Source organism: Gopherus flavomarginatus, chromosome 2, assembly GCF_025201925.1.
Source record: "Gopherus flavomarginatus isolate rGopFla2 chromosome 2, rGopFla2.mat.asm, whole genome shotgun sequence".
Lineage (NCBI taxonomy): Eukaryota > Metazoa > Chordata > Testudines > Testudinidae > Gopherus > Gopherus flavomarginatus.
This window is the reverse complement of record NC_066618.1, coordinates 119,130,810-119,157,129: the sequence shown is the minus strand read 5'-3', so window position 1 is coordinate 119,157,129 and position 26,320 is coordinate 119,130,810. Positions and strand designations below refer to the sequence as shown.

General features: G+C 43.2%; 1 long non-coding RNA gene across 1 annotated transcript in view; it reads left to right on the top strand.

The window, feature by feature from the left end:
* The window catches only part of LOC127043991 (uncharacterized), a 45,662-nt gene extending 23,991 nt beyond the window's left edge, over nucleotides 1-21,671 (top strand). The window contains exon 2 of the long non-coding RNA XR_007772376.1: nucleotides 21,129-21,671. This is a non-coding gene — a long non-coding RNA (uncharacterized LOC127043991). The remainder of the gene's footprint in view (nucleotides 1-21,128) is intronic.
* The last annotated feature ends 4,649 nt before the right edge of the window (nucleotides 21,672-26,320 follow it).

Below are 26,320 nucleotides of genomic sequence, written 5' to 3'. Positions count from 1 at the left end.
AGGAATAAGTAAAGTCCTTCCCAGGGAGGAGGGGAACTGGTAGGAAGATGATCATATAAGAGTTTCATAGTGAAGGATTGGGAACCAAAAGTCTATTCAGAAAGGCTGAGACCATAAAATATTTAGTCCCAAAAATATTTTTCTTTTATCCCCAAAGTATATTATTTGTTTCTTTCTTTCTCTAATTTAATTCATTCATTTCTAATATGCCCACCAGCATAGTATCTGGATGCTAGCATAATATTCCTACTGAGTTTCCTAATAAATCTGGTGAATGTGGAAGTTCATAATCTAGGCTAAAATAATGTATCTCTTCACTAATAACAATACCAATTACAACAAAAAAAAACCAGACTAACTTTGATATTCACTTTAGGAAAATCTTTGCTTTGTTTTGTCCTCAATGGAAGACACCGGGAGACTGGTTTAACGTCAAATTCAAGCATCTAATTGATTTAGTAGATTTTCGTCTGAAAGATTGCATGTTCTCACAGTGCATGATTAAGAGAGGATTTGACAAAGCTACATTTTAAAGAGGCATTAGTTTTGCTATTATGACATAAATTGCACAAATTGGGTCACACACAGGATCTGTTTAAAACAAACATCTGGGTTTGTCCGCAGGTATTACACAAAGGAAAAGAAGAGTAGCAGTTAATCTCTGATGTTCCTATGTCAATTAAAAACAAAAAAAAGAGTTTAAAGCCATTTCAGATACTGTACCGTCCCTGAATCCCCCTGTCAATTTTTGTGATTTTACAATCGTATTGTCCCATTTTTTAAAAATTTTTCTTTCCTTGTTACCATGTGAAAGACCCACATTTACAACAAAAGAAACTGAGTGACTAATGGCTGACATATACGAAGTAGTCCTGGATTAGGGAGCTGGGGAATGGGAAACTGAACTATAGCTAAAGATCCTGTATAGAAATAGTAGGGAAGGGAACAGATAGATGGGGTATAGAGTGAGACAGGAAAGGGAGACATTCAATGTATTAGGAAGAGGTCATGGAGAGGTTTGTGAGTGAAGCCTGGGTTGAGAGCAGAGCTTGGAAAAATACCACCATTTACTATTTTCCAATCTGATGCCTGGCCACAGCATTTCCCAATAGGTGTTAGGAAAGAACAGTACTAGATTTTTGTGAAGGAAAAATGGGATATACCTAATGTGGCAACCATTATCTATTATTCTAGATTTGTAGAAATTCTGCTTCTTACTAGAATCATAAGTCAACAGGCCATAGAAAATTTAAAAGGCATCATTTCTCATTTTGGCATTTCTGGAAGAAATAGTCATGATGAGCTATAGTTTACTAGCTTTGAATTCCAAGCATTCTCATATTCTATATAATTTGGAGAATATGAGAACCCACACTGTCTAAAGGGAATATAAAGTAGGAGTAAGAACTGCAATACTTTGAAATCTCAAAATATGTACCAGAAAGCCACATCAGGAACTTCAGTTAATGAGTAAATGAATTGACTCCAATGGAACCCTAGGATGTATACAGTATAATGTGGATCAGAACCTCGCCTTTCGTATGTAGGAAATGTGGCACCAGACTAGAATGCAGTATAGTAGTGCTCAGCCTTTGAAGCTTGCCATCCTCTAAAATGTGGCTGTATGCTGCTGTAGGTAATTTTATTTTCTTGTTCAAATTGAAAATTTGAAAATTTCCCCATTAATTTTCATTTTATTATGTAAGCTCTCTTTGTTTGCATGAGGAGCATGGTCATGGTGGAGTCTCAATCACTGACCATTTTAAAATCAAGTTGGGATTTTTTTCTAACAGGAATGCTCTAGGAATTACTTAGGGGCAGTTCTATGGCCTGTTTATACAGGAGGTCAAACTAGATGTTCACAGTGGTCCCTTCTGGTCTTGGAATCTCTGAGCTGCTAGAGCCCTTCTGTGCTTATGTTTATAAAGGAGACTTGAATCCCTAGCTTAGGACTTTCCTACCTATGTTGATCTTATTGACCTGGATGTTAGCCATGGCATTTGTTCTCGTTTCATGCTGTATGCTCTTGTTTCAGGAGCATGCTCTTCTGTAATGCATCTTTTCAGATGAATGACTTCATCTTCAACACTATTATTTAGCTTAAGTAAAAATTGATAAATAAAAAATAAAACAGCAACAAATCCCCAGTATCAGCCATATGGGATTCACCTTTGAAATGAAAAGGAAACTTGACTGCTCCACTACATTCAATTGTTCCCATGGACATTCAACATACTGCTCATTCAGTAAGAGAAGAAATAAGCCACAAATACAATTGCCTTGAACAGCAGTGTCCAAACAGGGAAAGCCAGGTCAAATCTCAAACAAAAAATTTAGACTTAGTCCCATGGTAACCATGTACAAATAACTAAACTTAGGAACATTCCCCTAACTACAGGCAAATGAATAAAGGACACTAAAAATGTACTGTGGTTCAGAGTCCATTGAGAAAAGCAAGTTCATATTAGCAGATTGGTCTGATTTCTTGCCCTCGATGAACATATCGACTTTCTCTTGTGAGTGTAACAATTCTGCCAAATAAAAAAGCGACACATTTTAGCCAAGCTCTTAAACTTTTCTTCATCACATAGGAACCTCTCTCTCGTGCTTTCCCAAGGCAAGAGAACCTTTGGAAAACCTAACTAGCATCTAGGAACATCAGACTTCCTATTTGGTTGGCTGATTATAAGATCAGGTTTCTTCAGTAATGAGTCCAAGATTGGTTGTAGGTGAATATGACACCATTCTGGAGATGGTTCTTTCTGCTCTGGTGATGTATCACAAGAGTGAGCCTGTAGATAAATCTGTTGAGAAGTAGGTGTCCTGGTGATGAGCCCTAGTCTTTTTGTCCCTAGGTTGATGTATAGATATTGCTGGATGCAGTGGTGTGGGCATCATCCAGTTCAGAACTCTGCTGCTCTGTCTCATCTAGGTATTGGGTATCCTGCTGAAACTAAGTTAGTAAGGTACAAATACAGTCCTCTCCTCTTTGGCCATAGAGGGTCCCTTGGTGGTAGAACTGGTAAAACTTTTGCTGCGCAAGGTGAGGGTCTGGATTCAGAGGAGAGGGCAGAGGGTCTGAAGCCTGACGGGCCTGTATTGGGGACAGGGTAGGGCTGATGGACCCACTGCACTTGTGTGTGCGATGGGGGCGGGTAGGGAGTGCTGATGGTGATGGCATGTAAGAGCCCACAAAAACTATTTCAATCACTGGACTTCAGTAGCTTCCTCCACAGAGCAGCAATATATCCGCTTTGAAACCTCATACATATCTAACTAGAGTCTGGCCAAGCTATTTGGCAATTTATGATAGGGTGGACTAGGCCCTGAGACCCCCTGCTGGGGGGCCTCTTGGCCCTTCCACACCCCACCCCAGAACAGAGCAGTGGAGAGGATCCTGCAAGCTGCATAGAGAGAAGGTGTGGGATGCAGTCAATCAAGAAAGAGACTTCAGGGAGTAGCCAGTAAGGGCCCAGCAGGCCCATATAAAAGGAGCTGCAGGGCTAGAGGGAGTTCAGTCTGTTGGCAGGGACTAGGGGAGGAAAAGTTGCTCCTGCTTGGCAGTAGGGGCTAAAGGGGCTAGACCAGGGTGGGCAAACATTTTGGCCCAAGGGCCACATCTGGGTATAGAAATTGTGTGGTGGGCCATGAATGCTCATGAAACTGGGGCTGGGGTGTGGGAGGGGGTGAGGGCTCTGGCTGGGGGTGCGGGCTCTGGGATGGGGCCAGAAATGAGGAGTTCAGGGTGTGGGAGGGGACTCGGGGCTGGGTTGGCGGGGGCAGGGATGGAGGGGGCTCCAGATGGGGTTGCAGGCTCTGGGGTGGAGCTGGGAATGATGGATTGGGGATGCAGGAGGGTGCTCGGGGGTGGGACCAAGGGGGTTGGAGGGCGGGAGGGGTATCAGGGCTGGGGCAGGGAGTTGGGGCATGCAGAGGGGTGGTCAGGGGTGCAGGCTCTGAGCGGCGCTTACCTCAGGCAGCTCCTGGAAGCAGAAACATGTCCCCTCTCTGGCTCCTATGTGGAATCATGGCCAGGTGGCTTTGCTGCATGCTGTCCCATCTGCAGGCACTGCCCCTGCAGCTCCCATTGGCTGTGGTTCCTGGCCAATGGGAGCTGCGGGGGCAGCACTTTGAGTGGGGGCAGCATGTGGAGCAGAGCCCCCTGGCTGCCCCTATGCATAGGAGCCAGAGAGGGGGACATGTTGCTGCTTCTGGGAGCTGCTAGGAGTGGCCCCTGATCCTTCTCCCCATCTGGAGTGGGGCAAGCTGGGGACCCCACTCCCCAGCGAGAGCTTGAGGGCTGGATTAAAATGGCTAGCAGGCCAGATGCAGTCCATGGGCTGTAATTTGCCCACTCCTGGGCTAGACAGATCAGTTACTGGCAGGGACCGGGGAAGCCCAAGAATAGCTCCTGGCTGACAGTAGGGACTAAGAGGTAGTTACTGGCAGGGACCAGAGAGTGAGGAAGTAGCTTCTGGCTAGCTGCCAGAACTCAACTAAGATCTGTTAGGGGGGTAGTGGCCCAGGGAAATGTAGAGCAGCAATTTGTAAAGGGACACAGCACGAGGCTGCTATACTTAAGTGGTCCCTGGGTTTGGACTGGGAGTAGTGGGTTAGACTGGGTTTCCCCCACCAGCCACTGGGGGAAGTGGCTACGCCCTAAGGAAGGGAATTAGAACTGTGGCACTCCCGGGAAAGGGGCTGCACTACTGGGACTGAATCAGTGAGGAGCTGTAGTCAGCAAACTGAATCCAAGGGGATGTCTCAGCAGAAAGGCTGGGGTCACTGAGGACTCAAGTAGAAGCAAGGAGTCCCCAAGGAAGACGTCCTCGGGGTACTGCTCAATACCAGAGTAGGAGCCTTGCAACCTAGCCAGGTCAATGAGGATACTGCGATGGGTCCTGCTGGACTGGCTAAAGACTGAGTCCAGGGATGGCTACAGGAAGACACACCAACTGCGGGGGCACTTCAATAGGCCCCTGTTGGACTGTTTTAGCAGAGGGGGACATTTTGTACTGTATACCCTGGAAGGGGTTGGTTTGTTTCGCATATGGACAGAATGTGGCTTGGACAGAGGGCTGAGTCATCGAAGACCCTGCCTGACAAGCGCAGCGGCCAACGGGGGGCACCATGAGAGGATAAAAAACTGAAGGCATGCACACACTCAGCCGGGGGGCACTTGTGAGAGGTGATGCCACACCATTACATTCCCTTATCTCTGTACATTTGTAATCGGTTTTTTGGGGGGAAGAGTTCGGGTCATGTAGTTTAATGCTATAGGATGGGGCCCAGAGGAACTGTAGAGGATTGGCCACCCACCATGTTGCCACCATTAGACAGCTCAGTCAAATTGAAGGAGAAGTCTTTAGATTTGCAGGCCTTGTGTTATTAGAAAAATCTAGTGCGTTGATCCAAATTTCTGGAAGAGAGATTAACAGTATTTTATATTATATGGTTCAAATACATGGGATGGTCTTTATAGTTTCTCATGATGCAATTTTATTTTCCAGTTTTCTTTTAAAAAATCTTTTATTTAATTCAGACAATGAGAGTATCCTTTAAAAAGGTTTTAAGACCATTATAATATGTCAATGTAGCATGCAACAAAATACAGGTATTTCATATATCTGTCATATTTTGATTACTGGGTCACACACTGGTAAGTTTCTTTTATGTACAGAAATACTGTCAAATTTTTATTCATATCTGAAATGTGTAGTTTATGAACTAAACTGAGGTAATGAACATTACTAGGTCTTTCAATATGGACACTTTTAAAAGCTGTAATATTTTCACTTGTAAAACCTAAAACAAAACTTATATCCCCTAAGGAATTTTCATTCAGAGATTTGTTAACCGCCTTTTTGTCTGAGGAAAATCACATTTGTCTTGAGTACGCAATAGTTTCTTCTATTTCCTGTAACAAGCAGCTCTCTCAAAGGCCTCCTTTCAGTGAACTATGCTTCAAAGACAACTCTTTTCCAGTAATGTGAGGTCAATAAATCCATGCCATTTATTCTATCCTATCTGCTTGGAGCAATCCCATGGGAAGAACTTCTCATGAAACCAAAAACATCATGAAGGGCTGAATAGTTATCTTTATAAAGAGGTTAACAGGACACTGTTAACTAAAAAACCAAACCAGAACAAAAAAGCAACACAACAGTAATGGCTGAATATTTTGTATTCTACGGATACTATTGTTAAAAGTCAAACCTAAGATACTTTAACTAAAAGATTAGAGGGAAAAAGGTTTTCTCACTCTTTTCAGATTGTCTACTGTGTGAATTTGACAGCACTTTGTCTATAATCATTTCATTGTTTACACCTGTATAGTCAAGGCACTAAATTAGTTGCCTGTGTTTGTGTGGATCTTTCACAAAGTAAGAGAAGAAGAGAAAAAACTTAAACCCAGAAACCTGTGATTGTAAAATGACAAAAATTAGCATGTGGGGCTCCAGGACAGGTGCAGGACCTGAAACTATTTTTACTTGATTTTTAAAATATCGACTAGATTTCAGTTTGGGTACTTTAAAAGAGCTCATCATTAAGGCTACATTGTGTATTTGCAACCTGCCCTGTGTAAAGGGCTCCTGACCCTAAGGTCTGGAGAGGCCACATAGGAGTGAATTCTTATTCTTTGCCTCATGGCCATGACCTGGCTTTAAGTTTTTATTTGAAGGGTCAGAGATTAGGGATATGACAATAAAATGCTCATTATTAAATTTCAAAGTCTATTAAAATGACACTGAATTTGAAAATTGTAAAATTATTCAGCAAAAACAACAATCCCAGTGTTCTGAAGAAATGTAACAACAGATTAGTGAGTCACAGGAAATGATTCAGCCAACTTTTCTAAACTTTCAATGTGTGTTTCATGTAAGAATCTTTTTGTAAATGTTTAGACAGTTATGGTTTAGGAGATAAATATTGCAATTTTATGGATTTATGGGTCTGACGTACAAGTATGTGATGCATAGTTGTCAATTTACTTAACATCTGAAGCTAGTCAATTATACTCTAGCCTAGTGTGAGACAAGAGATTTTGTTTGTAAAATTTTACAATAGTTATATGCATTTTTAAAAATGTCATATTTGGGGATAACAGATTACACATCAGATAGATATTCAGCACCAGATAGCGATGATTTGAAATTACCCAAGTTTTTATAAATAAAGTCAGGAAAACCTGTTGGGCCATCTAGGTCATTCCCCGGCCCATTGCATCACTGCAGAAGAACACTCGTAGACCTCTGTGGAATTTCTACTAGTTTCCTGTCTAGCCTTAAAAACTTCCAGTGATGTAGTGCCATGACCTCCTTTGGCAGGTCATCCATTGTCCAACTGGCCTAGCTGTTATAAAGCGCTTTCTAGTTTAAATGTTTCCTCTCTTAATTAAAGCCCATTAATTGCATTAGTACTAGCATTGACTTCAGAAAATAATTCTCCCTTCTTTCATGCTAATTTCTTGCAGCGACATTTTTTTTTTACTATTTTATTTCAATAAGACTTTTTCCTTAATATTTTACTTATTAAGAAGCAGAAGAAGCAAGTCAAGTACACTGGTACTACTCAGTTAAAAATGTAAACACTACAAATATAGAACCCAATTCTGCTCTCAGCTACATTGATATGAATCTGGAGTAACTCCCCTAAAGTCAATGGATTTACCCTGGATTTACATCGATTCAACAGAGAGCAGAAGTTGGCCTGCACATATCCATTATTAAAATATAGACATCTGTCTTTCTAAGGAGACATGAACCTGGAGCCGTGGCCCCTTGTGGTCATTAAATATTCCATGACAGCTTTTGCAAGAACAGAGCAGCTACCTCTAGTGTTCTAGCCAAATTCCAACTTCAGAGTAATTTCTTTCTCTCTAAATGAATTGTCCCTACAGCAAAAAGTACCCTAAGGAAGCAGCTTCAGTAAGAGGGAAAAGGTCTGATGGGTTATGTGCCAGATCTTGGGAAAACAGAACCTGTCAATGGCTTTTAGGATGTCATGTACATAGATGGATTTTCTACTGGGGAAATCAGAGTTCTCTCTCTCTCTCTCAGCAGTAAGACTTTAAGATACCCCACAGCAATAACCTCCTGTATTTATTTAATGTTTTAGGTTAGAGACACAATTAAAAAAAACCCACAGCAGTTGTGCAGCTGTGTGGCAATGAAGATTAAGTGTATAGATATCTACCTGAGATCTGGGAGACACCTAACATTCTCAGCTGCAACAAGGGGAGATAAACAGGCCATATCTTTTCAGGTCCAAATCTTTCTGGATGTGGACTGGACAAGCACCTGTTGAAAAGAGAGTCCACTTGTTTATATCCCTGTGACATTTGACTGGATATGTTGGATCAATAGTTCTTAAGAAAATACAATCCCTGAAAGAATGGTTTAACAGATTGACCAACACACTTTTTTGTTACATGTAGATACTTTGAATGTTCTAATACAGTGGTTCTCAAACTTTTGTGCTGGTGACCCCTTTCACAGAGCAAGCCTGAGTGTGACTCCCCTTATAACTTAAAAACACTTCTTCATATATTTAACACCATTATAAATGCTGGAGGCAAAGTGGGGTTTGGGATGGAGGTTGACAGCTCACGACGCCCCATGTAATAACCTTGCAATCCCCTGAGGGGTCCTGACTCCCAGTTTGAGAACCCCTGTTCTAATACAAATATCTAGTTGGGGCCATTGGGTTTTGTTTTTCATTTCCACCAGAAAAAGTAAGAGTGTCTTAAATCTTCCTGATAAACATACTTTTTAAAAATGGTAAACTCGAGATTCTTCAAGAATAATTCTGTCTGGCAAAAATAAACAGGCACTACTTTTACTCTAAGTCATATCTAAATCTGTTTAAAAAAAAAGTTGAATTGAGTACCATGCCTTTTAAAACAAAATTGTAGCAAATTGCTGTAGGATAGCACCATAAAATAAATTGAAAAAAAACCTTTTAATCCGCTATAGAAGAATTGTGTTTGGAATTGTGCATATTGGTGAAATTCATGGGGATTTTAATGATATGTGATTATGTTTTATTTCAGTCATTCACTCTCTTTTATAAAAGAACTTGCAGTGCTTAAACTATTCATTTCTAAAGCTTACATTCCCCCTCTCCATAGTGTTACATACAACTCTTATATATAAGCTAAAACATGATTTGATTTAAAACCAAAACAAACTGTATCTGGTATATAAGACTTCACGATTCTTGACTTTATGATCTTGTGTCATTTAGATAATTACATATTTTCTCTCTACTACGAATAGGCTCCTGTTCCATTTGGCAACCATTTATTCCCACATCCCCATTTTTGAAATGGAGCTGAAATTAATACAGCATGTTTTGTTTGGCAAGTGAACGTTGTTCTCTAATTTAAGTGTATAATTTGGAAATAAAAGGTTATTTTTGGGTTGAATGGGTATCTTGTGTTCAACCATTATTAATTATCTATTTTCACTTTTGTGTCATGGCTGTTTGAAAGGACCAAAGAATAACCCCAACTTGGTGTTAGTGCAGTAATTACATTTTCTTCATTTTGAAAGCTCTTAAGCTGTTGAACAGATCTTACAATAGGCTCAAGAGAGCTAAAAATAAGCCACAGGCAGTTCATATTAACTGGGTAATAACAGGCAACAGAAAGGCACAATATCAAAATATGATGAAAACAGGAAGTTCATTATACAAGCTGCCCTTTTCTGATAGGTATGAATTTGTAAAGCCTTAACTAAAATAATAATCCATTAAAGTTTTAAATAAAAGCAGAGAGTTGCCTATTGTTCATAGGTCAATGTAGGTGAAAAACACAATATGTTGTGAAAGATTTAACAGTGTTCTGGGAAACAACCCTATTTTCACTGAGTTTTTGGTGACACTAATTTTAATTTTATCCTCAATATGGACTTGATTCTGCAACCTTTCTGCCAATGCATCAGCAGTAACAAGGGCTGGATCCTTATTTTAGGGGATTCTCTTCAATTTTGGCTTGAGCCCCCAACCCAATAATCTGGGAACCTCTGAACACTCTGAATGGCTTTGCTAGGCAAATCTGCACCCATTTGCTAGCACTGAGGCATAAACAAACCATCTCCGCAAAATCAGTTTTCATCAGGGCAACCCCATACCAAATCATTGTCCTGGCTTTGCTCAGGTGGGTTCCCAACAGAGTGCTCTCAAAAACATGAACAGCAGGAAGGGTCCCATCCCAACCCTGGAAGCAGTAGGGCCCCCTCTCTACTCCTTACCAGATGGGGCAGCAGCAGGAGATTCCCCCAGTACTTACTGCAACAGGTAGGGTATATCTTGGTGGGTGGGGTTGGTCAAATCCACTGCACTCTCTTCCTCCTGCTATATGCAGAGTCCTCTGCTGGAGTTGCATCAGAATGGTCCTCCTTAAGGCAGTTAAGATCTCAGAGAGATGAACAGGATATTTCCCTCATGTCAGAGCTATAGTTCCAGGCTCTCTGCAGACTCAGATAGACATTACTTCATCAGTTATGCTCATGTTAAATTTTTAAGCTTTTCTTTGCAATCATAAGGGCTAGAAATATTGGTTTTTTTTTAAATGAACGTTTGGAGAATTACATAAATATGTGACTCCAGGAGGAGACCCCAAGGCACATTCCCTGTAATGCCTGTGCCATAAACTAGCTCTGACCTGAATAAAAATGGCCTGATTTTATAGGTGCAGAGCATTTGCAGTTCCCATTTACTTTAAGGAAAGGAGCAAGTGCTCATCACCTCTGAAAATCAGGCCATTTTTATATATGCCTGACAATGGATTAAACTGCCTAACTTTTGATGACGAAGTGAAAAGGTTGCCCTTTTTTCCCTCCATGAATGTGTTTTAGGCTTTATTTAGCTTAGTAATGAAGACTACTCTTCCAGGGCTCAGAGCTGGGCTTAGCTGTGAGAATGAATGCAGTAAGACAATTGACACAAATTTCTGTTTCTCCAAACCTATACCAAATTAACTGAAAATCCTTTCACTGAAAGTTTAAAAGACAAGATAATATATATATACCTGTTTCACCAGCAGACTAGAGGGTTCATTAGCATACAAGCTGCCTGCCTCCCTCAGAATGCAGGCTGGCTTAAAATGTTTTTTCCTTTTTTCTGCCATGCAGCAGTATGGAAGCTGGGAGTTGGTTTTAGCTCGTTTAGAAGCTTGAGCTGTATGGAGCTGCAGAGAGAGAATGCATTTGATTTTAAGACCAGGGAATTCTGTTTATCTGAGGATAATCAATCAAGCCACACTATTTTTCACATCTGGATTATCACCTTGAATTTTACTCAGGGCAGCTGTAATTCATGTCTGGCTGCTTGTATCCCCAGAGGTCTCCTTCTAGCAGCCAGAAAAACCTGGGTCAGAGGCCACACCCCATTTTCCCCAGCCACTCTCTCTCTCTCTACTCTAGGGGCTGTAGTATTTTACTGATGAGCAAACCAGTGTCAAGAGAAACTCTTTATTATGAACATAACTACTTGCAGCAATGTAATGAAGTAACAACTTTCTGCTACACTGTGTAGCTGCAGTCTGCATCTGCCCTGGGCTTCCTTGTTTCTGATCATAGGAAACCAAAGACTGCATCTAGAATATACAGGAAGTGTGGCATCTCAACACTTTGTAGAAGACTTATTCTGTAGCACAGGGGCTATGAAGTTATGCAGTTGTGCAAGCACACAGGTGCTTGTGTGTGCAGTTGCCCATTATGTGTACCCAAAGGCTGATTTTGTGCAAAAAATAGATGTTTTGTGGGTGGTTCTGGAGTGCTTGAATTTTTGTGCCCATGTTTGAAAACGTGGTATACACAAGTGGAGCAGATACACAGTTGTCCAAATTAGGGCTACCTAAGAATAGTATGCAAGAAGTCCCTTCCTCTTAGTGCTTCTATGCAGGAGGTTGCCAGAGTTGGATAGCCAGCACTCTGAGCACAAGGTGTTGACTACAACCTTAGAAAGGCATGTCTGGGCCTAGCCTTTGCTCTTGCCCCATCCTGTGCACCAGGAAAAGGCTGCAGGTCTGGATCGCGGGAGCAGATGCTAGAATTATTAACCAGCTATAACAAGGACTGCTCATTGGTGCATAATCCCCATAGGATCTCTGGAGACATCATTTTGGCTGCTGGTCTCTACAGGCACAATACTGCATCTGCTACCATTCATGCACTTCTTCCACACAATGCCGCTCTACCTCCAAAAACTTTATCAGGGATCTATGTGTATCTGCACAACTATGTAGAATACCACTGTATCTCACCCAGTGCTTTCTATTAACTGATGTTTCTCTTGTAATTGGATAATTTACTTGGCAAATAAAACGATTTCAGATTTTATATTTGCTCTGACTCAGAGGCTTTTCATCCAACATTTAATCCAGCCAATAAAACAGCTACCAAAATGAAGATGTCCTAACATTTGAACTGAATATCTCCACTCAGTAGGGTGAAACACTGTCATATTATTGAATAATGACAATGGTGATTCACCCTTCACAAACTCTTTATGGAAGGTAAGCACATTAAATAGTCTAAGCAGATGATACTTTGTGGAATGCCAGGCATAAATCCAGACTGATAAACTATAGCAGTTATCTTTTTACAACTTGGCAACCAACATTTTGGTGGTGAATTTGGCATCTTTATTTATTACTGAAATGAGCCTATACCATCCATGAAGGTTTATTAGCAAATCTCAGAAGTAAGTGCCTCTCAAAGTTCTTGGAAGTATGTCATTGGCGAAAGCTTTCTTGCAAACTTCAGCCAAGATTTCCTGTGATATGTCCTCAAATTAAAAAAAAATCATTTGAAAGCCCTATCTATCCCTGGTGTTTTGACCCCATTTAGCTCACACCTACACTCTGAGGACTGGTGACTCAGCGACAAGAACAATAGTTTCTTGTTCAGCAGGTGTGTACCCTCCTACAAACATGGAGAGCAGTGGCAAATCCTTCCATGAGACACCAAGTTCAGCTCCAGTCATCACCACTATACTGGTTAAACTTACAAAGATGGGAGCGGAAGATCACCATGAGGCATTGTTGGTTACACTTCGATGGGTAGCAACAATAGGACAATAGCCACCTGAACAATGAGTCGCTGACCCCATACTTGATGGGACTGGTCCAGGCTGCCTGTGGGGGGGGCCACACCCAGTTGCTGAACAAGACTGTGCTTGAGTCAAAGCCACGATGTTGTATTATTTAGATATCATAGATGAAACATGTTTCCAGAGAGAAAGATACACAGCAGGGGCCCGGCCAACTCAAGGAACACTGCTGGCACTGGCTTCAACTGAGATGTAAACTGGGGTGCAGGTTGCTGAGAAAATTGTAATAGAACAATTTACCCAGACACTCCTGGCTGGGAGTATTGATGTATCAGCCTGAGACATTGTCTGAAGTCTTAAACTTTGTGGACAATTACATGGCTGTGACAGACTTCCTTCCAAGATGCTTGGGGAAGGGGTAGTTATATGATTTCAAGGGAACCAGCATGCTTGGAAGCATATGCTACATGAAGAGTCTGGCCTAACTGGAACCACATCTCTGACTCAATATTGCTGATGATCAGAGGTCACAGAATGCTGACCCAACCTGGAACAGAAACCCAGAGAATATTCAGACCTAGAGAAAGGGCCTTTTCTGGGGCCAGACTTTCCATGGGTGATGATCAGGCCACAACCCTCACTTCGGAAAACTGTTTTGCATATGGACAATGGGGTCACCTCTGCTGCGACTGTCCTTTTTATGGAGTGTGACTAAGGCCAAGCCAACATAAGGGTCCTGAAAATGAAGCCTGGCTAAAATGGTAGTTCCTATACAGATTAATCAGGGTGGAAGTAGCAGGACTAGTTGACTCTGGATGCAGCCAGACATTGGTTATAGAGCAGCTGGTAGGCTCTAGGGTTACTTTCTCCTGAGGTATCTTCCTTCAGTGTGTGCATAGATATGTATAACTGTACTCCACTAGGGAGTCCTGTGTGTGTGTGAGGGGAATATATGTGAAATCTCTTCATGGGGCTAGTTTCCACCCTGGCGTACCCAATAATCCTGGGCAGAGACTGGACCTACTTTAGGAAAGCCATAAAGGAGTGGGACAATCACCCACCTGCAGGGACTACAACAATCTCAGAGGCCCAAGAATCCTTGGGACCAAAACAACTGATGGAGTCAGGTGAAGTAGAGGACCCTGGAGAAGGGACTTCCCTGCCGTGAAGAACAATGAGACCACAAACCTCTTAGACTTGGAGCTCCTAGCAAGATATGTTGATTTGTAGGTGAACAAAGGAATGACCAGATGCTAAGATGGGCTTATGACCAGCTAGCAATGGCCAATGGCAAAGTGATTTACCCTCAGCTGCTAAAACAATGGTTCCACTTTGAGCTTAGGACAGGGCAGCTCTAACACCTGGAATGGGACCACTGAACCAAAGAGGTGAGGGTAGCTACTCATGCCAAAAAAATATTGAAGGAACATTGTTATTATTTGCTCATTTGGTACCATGCACAGGACAACTGGTGTGTAAGAAGACCCGCAAGTGGGTGGTGACCAGGTTCTACTGACCAAGTATACACAAGGAAGTCAAGGGCTACTGCATGTTCTTCTCTGAGTGTCAATGGGCTGGCCTCAAGAAGATCCCAAAAGCTCCCCTAGTTCTGTTTCCTACAGTAGGGGTACTCTTTAAAAGAATAGGAAGGAACCTAATGGGACTCCTGGAGAAAAGTGCGGCAGGGTATCAACATATCTTGATGGTCCTAGACCCTGCAACTAGGTATCCCAAGTCCATCCCCCTTCACTTTATGAATATGGCAATCATCCCATCTGTGCTTACAAAGTGTTTTGCTCAGTTGGGGATCTGACCAATCAGGGGACTAATTTTACATCATGTCCATTATGATCTAGTAAAGGTTAAGACACTTAAAACATTGGTTTACTACCCCCAAACAGATGGATTACCTGAGCACTTCAGATGCTGAAAGAAATGCTGAACTTTTTAGTATCAGACTCTTGTCATGGGGACAAGTTACTCTTGTAACCACTGTTATTTATCATCAGAAGGGTTCTGCAAGCACCTACAGGATTCTCCCCATTCAAGCAATGCAGGAGTCAGTCTGTGGGATTTTAGACCTCCTATGGGAGCATGGAGGCATCAAGGAACAAAGGAGACAAATGTGGTCCATTATGTACTCCAGTTGTGGGAGAAGCTTAAGGCTTTAGGGACTTTTGCAAGAGAAAACTTATCAAAGGCCCAGCAAAACGAAGAAAGGGCCTATGATAAAAGTGCCCATTTACAAGAATTTAGATGTGTTTGACTGGATGCCATTATTGCTGTTGAGTTTGAAGTTGAAATTGCCCTGGTGGCAATGGCCATTTGAGGTAGTGAAACAAATGGGGCTGGTTGACTATGAAATTTGGCTGCCAGAGAAGAGAAAGGAAACACAATTGTACCACAATAGCTTTTATGAGGTTAAAGGCCTAGAAAGACCAAGAGACACTCCTCATAACACCTTCTCTGCCTGTACCTGAACTAGACCCTCAGCACCCAAGACTCTTGAGCCGTACTGGTGGAAGAAGACCTTAGAAAGGAACAGAGGGTCCAAAACGCAGCAGCTACTAGGATCTTTCTTCATGGTCTTTTAGACCTGGACAGTAGGTCCATGAGAACCCACAATCACTCCCTCAAAAGATGTGGGGGACTGTCTGAGAAGAGCTATGAGACCTGGAGGTCATGGAAGAATCTCACAGTGAGAGGCAGAATCGCATTGTGCTGGTGCTGAAACCAGACAGGACAACTTGTTTCCGTGTTGATTTCAGAAAGGTAAATTCAATATTGAAGTTTGACACCTACCCCATACCCAGTGCGGATGAGTTACTAGAAATGCTGGAAGCTGATAAGTTTATCTTCAGCCTAGAGCTAGTGAAAGGGTATTGACAGGTCCAGCTGACCTCTAAGTCTCATGAAAAAACTGCTTTCTCCACCCCATTCAGTCTGTAGATATTTTGAACTATGCTGTTTGGCTTCCATGGGGCTGTGGGTACATTCCAATGACTCATGGATCAGTTGGTTAGATCACATGGACAATGTGTGGCAGCATATATAAATGACATTATTTACAGCCACACCTGAAATCACCACACAAGCCATGTTACTGCCATCCAAAGGCTCCCAAGAACATCAGACTTACTGAAAATCTGGGTTCCCTGTAAGCTGTGCGCTTGGGTGGCTGCCCAGGAGAGATTCAAGTGCTGCACAGTAGATTAGAAGAGGCATGCACATCCAGCCAGCAGCATGTGTTCAGGTGCCCCTCCCCCCGCTGCTTTGCAGCCATGTTGCTCCTGCAGCTGCTCTCAGGATCCTCCTGCTGGCTGTGGAGAGCAGAGGATGGAGGGGAAGGAGGGTGCTGATGTCAGGGTGTTCCCCCTCCCACTCTCCCAGCCCCTGTACCTCATCTCCACAGGCAGGGTAGAGGGGACAAGGCTCATCAGGACTCGCAGCAGCTCTGAGGTCAACAAGCCTTTGAGTGAATGCCTTAAAGAGACAGCTCACGGTCTCTCAGAGACTTCCCCAGCAGCCAGCACACACACTCTGTGTCTCTGTCTGTCTGTCTCTCACACACACACGTGTGTGCACACACACTCATACACACTCTGCCTCCCCCCTCCCCCATGTCCATGTACCCCATCTCCACAGAGCAGGGGAGGGGAGTCATGGTTCAGGAGGAGGAGCTGTTTCAGTGAGTGCCTTAAAGAGAGAGTGGATGGGCATCTCTCAGAAACTTCCCCAGCTGCCAGCATACACTGTCTCTGTCTGTTTCTGTCTCTGTCTCTGTCTCTGTCTCTCTCTCACACACACACAGTGTGTTATTTTAGTTTTTTGACTGGTCTATGCATTTCATAATTTTTATTTTTCTCTTACGCTTGAATTTAATTCTTTGAATAGTGAGTTTTAAATTGCCTAACTTGTCCTGGATGTAGTAATTATCCCTATGGTAACTTTTAAAAAATATATATTACATCTAGGTTTTTTGTTTCTACTCGTGGTGCACATCCACACATTACCTTGGTGCACATAACAAAACGTATTCCGCACATGAGTGAAAAAATTAGAGAGGACATTGCTGCAAACCCTGCCAAATGTCAGATGATGAGACAAGAAGTCACATATCTCGGTTATATTGTGGGAAGGGGAAAATCGTGGCCACTGATTGGCAAGGTGCAGGCCTTAGTAACCTGCCCCATTCTAACAACAACAACAACAACAACAAACAACAGCAACAGCAACAAAAACAGGTATAATACTTCTTGGGCCTGGCAGGCAATTATAGACGTTTCATACTAGACTTTGCCATGATTATGGCGTCCTTCACAGACCACAAGAAGGATGCCAGTTCTAAAAATACCATTTTGTCAGAAGCCTGCGACAAGGCATTGAGGACACTAAAAGATCATCTGTGTCAGGAGCTGGTACTTTTTCACTCAGATTTTTTGAAAAAGTTCATTCTGCAAACAGATGCCTCCAGTGTAGGCCTTGGAGCAGTCCTTTCGCAGGAGTTTGATGGAGAAGAAAACCCAGTTCTCTATATAAGCAGAACACTCTTCCCCTTGAGAGATGACTTATCAGGTCACCGAAAAGGAGGCCTTGGCTGTGACATGGGCTGTAAATGCCCTAAGATTCCATTTGTTGGGAAACATCTTCTTTCTGGTGATGGACCATGCCCCTCTTTGCTTCTTGAATGCTATGAAGGATGCCAACCCAGGCATTATGCGCTGATACCTATCCTTATAATCATATAGCTTTCAGGTACTTCATTGAGCTGGGAAGGCTCCTCGAAACATGGATTGTTTTCCCAGAGGGTGGGAAACTTGATGCTGATAACAATACCCTGGGTCCTTTTTTGAGGGGCAGATTATGTAATGGAGTGTAGAAGCCCCACACTAAAAAGGAAGGGGTTAAAGAGCTGCTCTGGGCCCAGGCAGCCCCACCCCACTGCACCTGCAAAGACTGTAAAGGTTGGAAGAGGAGCTCAAAAAGGGGAGCCTAGTAGCTCAATGGCAGGAAGACAGTGGAGGTGAGCTGACCTACACTCTGAGCTCCTGGGAATGAGCGCCATATTAGTTTGTGCTGCCTGAGGCCTGGCTGTAGTGACCTGACCAAGCCTCCAAAGAAAGGACCTGTGACTTTCTGAAGGTCAGAGACTTTATCTGTGTGTTTCAGTTATTTATTTTGTGGGAAGAGAGGGGACTGGTGACCAAGGGAGGCAGTCGCATAGCACCACAAAGTGCAAGACTTAATTGCCTACTACTGGGCCCTGGATTGGGGCCTGGTGGAGAGATCAGCCTGGGCTCCTTTGCCAACCCCTAAAGAGGGGCAACTACAGAGGTGTATATCTGACATGTGGAACATAGCTGGGGGGAGAAGACCCTGAAAATAAAAGGTTCTGGGTATGAGATCTTGACCCATGGGGATAGCCTTGAAGACACCTGCTTAATCCTGAAGTCTCCCCCATTGTTGAACTCTTTATACATATCCCAAAAGGGACATACTTGAATAGGTGACCTGGCCAGAGGGCAGAGTCATTGGAAGGACAGACCAATGTCCATGCTAGGTGGAGTGACGGTAAGAGAGGGGGACTTCCGGGAGGAAGACAACCTGCCATACCCCTGCCTGAACACTAGGTGGCAGGCATATGGCACCCCCTCTGCAGTCTCCCATATATTTTGCTACTTTTCCTAGAGAAGGTTAATTTGGAATGAGTAGTCCCTTATATTTTGTACGATTGCCAAAGCCTTTGGTTACATGGGATGGGAATGATCTGGGACGCTCTTTTGGATTCTTCTTTGCATGTTGATAGCATTTTGGTTCAGGAGAGTATCCTGAATGCTGTCTAGGCCAGCTGTGTGGGATATAGCCGGTATAAACCCCTTTGGGGGCAGCAAGAGGCTCTTTTCCACTATAGGAGCAATTAAAGACCCAGTGAAATGATAAATGAAAGGGATCTGTCCCTTTACCACGTGCCTAGTACCTCTTTATTAATTGGTAGAGGGTCTGTGAGGGTGGGGGAATTCTCTCTCTCATATGGCTTGATAAATGGTTATAACACAGAAGCCTGTGCCTAAAGCCCCCAACTGCCATGGCATGATCTCAGTGGCTTTGACAGACAACCACTGAAACACCAAACTGCAGAACTGCAGGAAAGATACTATGTGTGAAGGGCTATTTTGCTATCTCCCACTGATTGAGAATAGTGAAATGCCTCACTTCATGGGGAGAGAAAGGAAAAGGCTATTGCTCCTCAGCCAGCTCTCTGGCTGCTGAACTAACTTCCAACCCTTCTGCTTTGGAAAATAATAATAATCTACAAAGTGCTCCAGCAGAAGACAGACAACACATGGGCTGGTCTAGAAGGGACAGGAGAGTTCTCCCCCATGGCCAAAAGGAGATAGGAATGAGACAACAGAAGAAGGGAAAGTAAAAATAGGAAGAGAAAAGTGGAAGAAACAATGAAGGAAAGGGCAGAATAAAGGGAGCAAGGACAAAAAATAACACAGCACATGGGAGAATTAAGTGGAATGGGGGACAAGAAATAACTGGGGAACTAGAATTGGCATTAATACTTACTGAGAATTATAGCAAGTAGAAACCAAAAAGACCTATTAGTAGAGCTGGCAGAAAAATGCCAATTATTTTTCGTGGAAATTTTCTGAAAGGGGAAAAAAATCAAGGAAAATATTTTACAAATTTCAACAAAAAATTGAACCCAAACTGTTTTGTTTCCAAAAAATGTTTTCTGTAAAAATGTTCTGTTTCTAGTTTTTTAAAGATAAAATGGAAAATTTTTGAATAAAATGAAAGCTTTTTGAAAAAAGCCATTTTCCCCTTGAAAAGAAGTTTTAGCGATTTTTTTTTTTGACAAGCACCATCTATTAGATCATCTAATTCTATCTCCTGCCAGAGTGGGATCATTCCTAATGGACATTTTCTAGTGCTTTATCCAATCTACTATTAAATGTCCCAATCAATCAGGTTTCCATCAGTTTACATGCCCAGATCAAGAGACGTCTTCTCTGCTGTAATTTTGGGTTTTTAAAATTTTATCTGGTTATTTGTATTATACCCTCTTGTGCCATCCTAATTAATTCCTCTTGTGTGCCATGTTAGTGTTTACACCTTTTTAATATTTGTAGCCTGTAATCAGGTCCCTCTTTTGTTGTCACTTAGCCAAGCCACCTTTCTTGCTGACTCGATCCCTTCTATTTATTCTTGCAGTTTTTCCTCAGAATTTAATCCAATTTGTCGTCCTTTTTCTGGCAATTAGGTGCTGATGACTTGAATACATTTGGCCAAATTCAGCTCTGATATAAATGGGTGTAACTCTCGTGAAGTCAGAGCGAGGGGGTACTGTGGTGGCAGAACCCCTGGGGAAAGGGCATTGGGGTCTCGGAAGGACACAGGGCCAGTGGCAGGTGAGACACTGGCCTGAAGAGGGCGCTCTGGGCTGGAAGATCTAATTCCCAGGACAAACAGCGGGAGGTGCCGCGCCACAGGGTCATACAAGCTAAATATGAGTCAACAGCATAACACTGTTGCAAAACAATGAACATAATTCTGGGATGCATTAACAGGAGTGTTGTAAGCAAGACACGAGAAGTAATTCTTCCACTCTGACTAGGCATTAACTGGAGTATTGTGGACAGTTCTGGGTGCCACACTTTAGGAAGGATGTGGACAAATTGGAGAGAGTCCAGAAAAGAGCAACAAAAATGATTGCACACAGGCGAGCAGCCTAGGGACCCAGTCTGAGGCTGCACATGTGCAGGAGATGCACCCTTGCATCCTCAGTTACCCTCAGGAGTGAGATACCAGGTTATATAAAATGGTGCCAATATTCAGATTAGTGTCCCTGGTGCTTGTAATGATGCCTTTCTGAAACCACCCAGACCCTTTTGTCCCATCTTGCCCCCACCCCGCCCGGGCCAAATTCACTATGTTTAGGGCTCTTGCTGTGCTGTGTGCTTGCCAAGGGAAAGTGAGAAAGAGGTGTATGTAACTTCTGTGATTCAAGGTTGTGAGTGCACTCACAATACTGCCTTTGTGTATTATTTATTTTGCTTCTGCAGATGTGCCCTTGAGGGCCAGCTCCTACACAACAGCGGAGTGCGTCCATCAGATAAGGAGGTGAATGAGGAGGAGTAAGGAGGACATGTTTAGAGAAGTGCTGCAATCCTCTGATGCTGCAGATAGCGAGCACAGAGCATGGAGAGAGACAATTAATGAAAAACAGAATAAATAGCCAGGAGAGGAGATGGAGCAGGAGTGGATGATAAAACTGGTGGAGGACCAAGCAGAGATGCTGAGCTCCCTGACTGCGCTGCAGTTGGAACACATGCATGCTTGACTCCCTCTACAGCCCATACACAACTACATTCCATGCCCTCCCCAAACTCCTCTCCTCCCTCCGCCCCCCCACGTTCCTCACTATTTCCAGTCCATTGCAGTACCACTTGCACTCCGCCCTTAGGAATATGTTTCATAACGACAGCTGGACTTACACACAGCTGTGAGAACCTCATTTGAGAGAGTGCTCTTCAGTGTCATGTCCCTTGTAAGAAATGGAAATCTATGTATTACCATTTAATAAAAATTTAGTCTTAGAAATACAATGATTATTTGTGTCCTACACGTGGTGGTTGTTGCTAAAATCCATACACAATGGCAATGGGCATATTTGCAGACTACAATTAACGCTCAGGCAGCAATCATTATAAGGGTCATTCAAGGTGACAGGTAAACAATGCTTGGCTGAATGCATGACAGAAAAACATATTACTGGCGCTCATTGTCAAAATACTGCTTCAAAGCCTCCCTGATTCGAATAGCAACCCACTGAACCCCTCTCATAGTCCTGGTATATGGCTGCTCAAAGTCAGCAGCCAGGCAATCCACCTCAATACTCCACTCCTGAGGAAACTTTTCCCTCTTAGCTTCACAAATGTTATACAGAGCACAGCAGGCTGCTATGACCATGGGAATATTTTCCTCACTGAGGTGTAACCTGTCAAAAAGGCAGAACCAGAGACCCTTTAATCTGCCAAATGCACATTTTATGGTCATTCTGCACCTGCTGAGCCTGTTGCTGAAGTGCTCCTTGTTGCTGTCAAGGTGTCTTGTGTAAGGCTTCATGAGCCATGGGAGTAAGGGGTATGCTGGGTCTCCCAGGATCACTATGGGCATTTCCACATCTCGTATTGGAATCTTCTGGTCTGGAACAAAAGTCCTTGCTTCCAGCTTTCTATATAGGCCAGTGTTCCTGAAGAAGCATGCGTCAGGCACCTTCCCTGACCACCCCGTGTTGGTGTCAGTGCAATGACACTGGTGATCCATCAGTGCCTAAAATACTATAGAGAAGTATCCCTTTCTGTAATGTACTCCATCACAAGATGGTCTGGGGCCAAAATTGGGATGTATGTGCACTCTATCACTCTGCTGCAGTTAGGGAATCCCATTGCCATCCACTATTTCCCACACATTGCCCAGAGTCATAGGCCTTTATAGCAGGAGGCATTAATGGTCCTGCACACTTGCATCACCACAACCCCCATGGTGGACTTTCCAACTCCATACTGATTCCCGACAGACCAGTAGCAGTCTGGAGTTGCCAGCTTCCACACAGCGATCACCATTCACTTTTCCGCTGTGAGGGTGGCTCTCATTTTGATATCCTTGTGCGGCAGTGCAGGGGTGAGCTGTACACAAGGAAGATGGCTTTGCATATCTGAAAGTTCTGCAGCTACTGCCTATAATCCCATGCCTGCATCACAATGTGATCTCACCACTCAATGCTTGTTTTGTGATCCCAGTACTAATAGTCCACCATATACAGCTGCTCCACGAATGTCAACATCAATCTTGAATTGTTTCTTTCCATAGCATACAGCAAGGCAGGCACCACAGATTCATTTTCAGATTCACAACTCATGAAATACTGCAGGATCAGCTGCATTGTGTTCATAACGCTCATCACAAGACTGGAAAGTGGTGCAGGATCCATGCTTTCAGGCAGAAATAGCGGGCTCACAGTAAACCGGGGAAGCTGAAAAATGGCACGAAACATAATTGGAAGCTCATAGAATGAAGGTACGGAGAAACCTGTGTCATGGGAAGGTGAGCATGCCCCTGTGCTGCACTGCAATCCATTCCCAGAGCTCATAGCAGTAGAAGGTGATGAGTTGCACAGTGGGATAGTTATCCACCGTGTACTGCTCTCTATGCTAGAGATGCTAGAGCATCAACTGTGGACATGCTCTGCCGTCAAAGGGAGCATGGTGTGAACATGCATGAGAAATATAATTACAGCGGTTTATGATCATCAACATAACTTAAGTCCACTTAATTCTGTAGTGTAGACATGGCCGTAGGTCAGGGGCCAGCAATCTTTGGCACCCGGCCCGTCAGGATAAAGCCGCTGGTAGCCTGGACCGGTTTGTTTATCTGGTGCGTCTGCAGGAATGGATTCCCAGAGCTCCCACTAGTCACGGTTCGCCGTTCCTAGCCAATGGGAGCTGTGGGAAGTGGTGTGGACCAAGGGACATACTAGCTGCTGTTTCCTGCAGCTCCCATTGGCCAGGAACGGCAAACCGCATCCAGTTGGAGCTGCAAGGCTCTGTGCCTGGGGATGCTTCAGATAACAAACTGGCCCAGCCTGCCAACGGCTTTACCCTGATTGGCTAGGTGCCAAAGGTTGCCAATCCCTGACCTAGACAGACAAACACTGTTCTATTTTTGCTGTTATGACCAAATCCTTGATTTTTACACTAAATGAATCTATTTTCTTTTCAAATCTCTTCCAGTCTGCTAGACTGTGAGTTTAAGGCAACCCAGGGCCGCCCGGGGGGGCCAAGTGGGGCAATTTGCCCCAGGCCCCCAGGAGAGTTTTTTGGGGCCCCTGGAATGGGGTCCTTCACTCGCTCTGGGGGCCCCGGAAAACTCTCGTGGGGCCCGGGCCCCTGGAGCTTCTTCCGTTCCAGGTCTTCGGCGATGGGGGGTCCTTCCGCCCCCGCCGAAGCAGGACCCGCTGCCGAAGTGCCGGGTCTTTGGCGGTAATTTGGCTGTGGAGGACCCACTTGGGCGGCGGGTCCCAGAGTGGAAGGATCCCCCGCCGCCGAATTACCGCCAAAGTGGGGGCCCCCCGCCGCCGAAGACCCCAGGCCCCCTGAATCCTCTCGGCAGCCCTGAGGCAACCGTAAGTATGACATTATTTCAGTGACACTTTTTCTTTCTCTCAGGTTCATCTTCAAATGCTTTATCCTCTCCAAAGCCAGCATGCATTCCTCTCCCCTTTCTTTTTGCCTACTAAGCTAAGAAAGTGTCTGTCAGAGGGCTGTGTGCATCTTGAAAGAAATATGTCTAGGCCACTTAGGAGCCTTTGAGATTCCTCAGTTTTGAGGTGGATCCGGGTTCCAGTTAGCTTTGCACATCCCTGATCTTAGAGGCCGTCCAAGCATACAGTCCTCATAAAACATGTACGTTTCTGATGCCCTCCAGAGGATTTCAGTAGCTGTGAGATATAGGCATCATGGAATTTGGTAGTTGCGAGAGTGTTCTAATTAAGTTTACTCCATATGAGAATTCCTGACCAGTGAACACAGTAATCTGGGGGATTTGGAACTAAAAATACTACTATTGTCTCTGGCCAGGATTTTGTGACACAATAGCCTGAGCTAGTAGTGTTGAGTCAAGAGGCTGGTGTAACAGGGTTTACACTAGAACTTAATATAGAAGAAAGCTATTGCTAAATGATCACATTTTAAAATTAAGGTAGTTTGCACTGCAGTTTGTCTCTAAGACAGAAAATTGATGTGTTTTTACATTTTATGAACAAGAAATTCATGACACAGTATGTGAAACCAAGAAAAAAAGCCTGAAATGAGACACATTCCTCTAGGGAAGACTTACTATGCCTACATGGGTTAGTTCCACTGCGTTAACTTTTAAGTGTGATTTTTTTTAAACCTGGTATTCTAACCAATTTATAAGAAAATTTTAACCCTTTTCTTGCTAGGCATTTAGCATGTTGCATTAGGAATCTCTGATATCAAGAGGCACAATTTTGCTTATTTTGGAGTGTGAATGAGATTTTTTTAATAGCAATTGTTGACACTATGATCAGTCACAGAAAATTATAAAATGTGACTGATGAATGGAATATGTTTAAAAGGGGAGGCTTATTATAAGAATCTTAGGTGCCTTTTTGGCTTCAGAGGTTTCAAGAACAGCATCATTCATTCAGGAAACAATTGTCTTACACTGAAGCCAAAAGATACTAGTTTAAGACCTGTAAGCTTGAGAGATGGAGAGAAAATAGTTTTTCCAAGTATTTTGTACATGGGACAATCTCTTTTAGTTAAATATTTATTGGTGTCCTGGGTTTTAAAAACTTTGTTGGAAACACAACATTTCATGTAACAGCCTAAGTCACGGGGACTCACCTTTTTGTATGTTTAATTACCTCTTTGTATATTTAAAACCTCATATTCTTACACTACGTTGTGTTGCATAATTTAACTTTGTTCCTTGTATTATACCTTGTAAATGCATTATCTTTTTTTAATGTATTGAATTTCGTTCTGTGTGATTTACCTAATCTTTCCCATCATGAAGTCACTAAGTGTATCTGTATAAGTATGCACCCTGTTTTTTCCCCTACTTAAGCCTCTCTAATATATAATAAGTGACTAGGCTAACTTAATACAGCCTTTATTTCTATCAGCTAAAGGGATGCTACTATTTATTATTACTGTTAGCTCTATAACTGTATATGGCTCTTATCAGAATGTAAGATATTGCAACCTAAACAATAGTTAAATCATTCATTTCCTGAAGGATTTATAATCTGTAGCCACACTCTAAAGCAAATTGCATATTGCAATAAAAGAGAGGACATAGTGGAATCCTTGAGTCTCATGTTGCCATTCTCTATAAGAAAATGGTGTCCTGTATTTGCAGGTAATGCCTAAGGCACAAGGTCACAGTTCAGCATTCCATCCCTATTCAACAAACTACTTAATCATGTGCTTAAGTGTAGGCCTGTGCTTAAGTCCCCTTGACTTCAATAGGATTTTAAGTTCAAAACATGCTTAAGTGCTTTGTTGAATTGGGGCCCAGATACAGACTCCAGAAGGTCACCAGTATAACTGAAAACTCCAGTGGGCCCTGTTCATGCCTTTCTTTCACTGGTGGAAACCCAGTCACAGGGCTTCTAGTGGCATGCAATCCCTGCTCCTCCTGGGGGACTGCAGCAAGCAGGCACAGG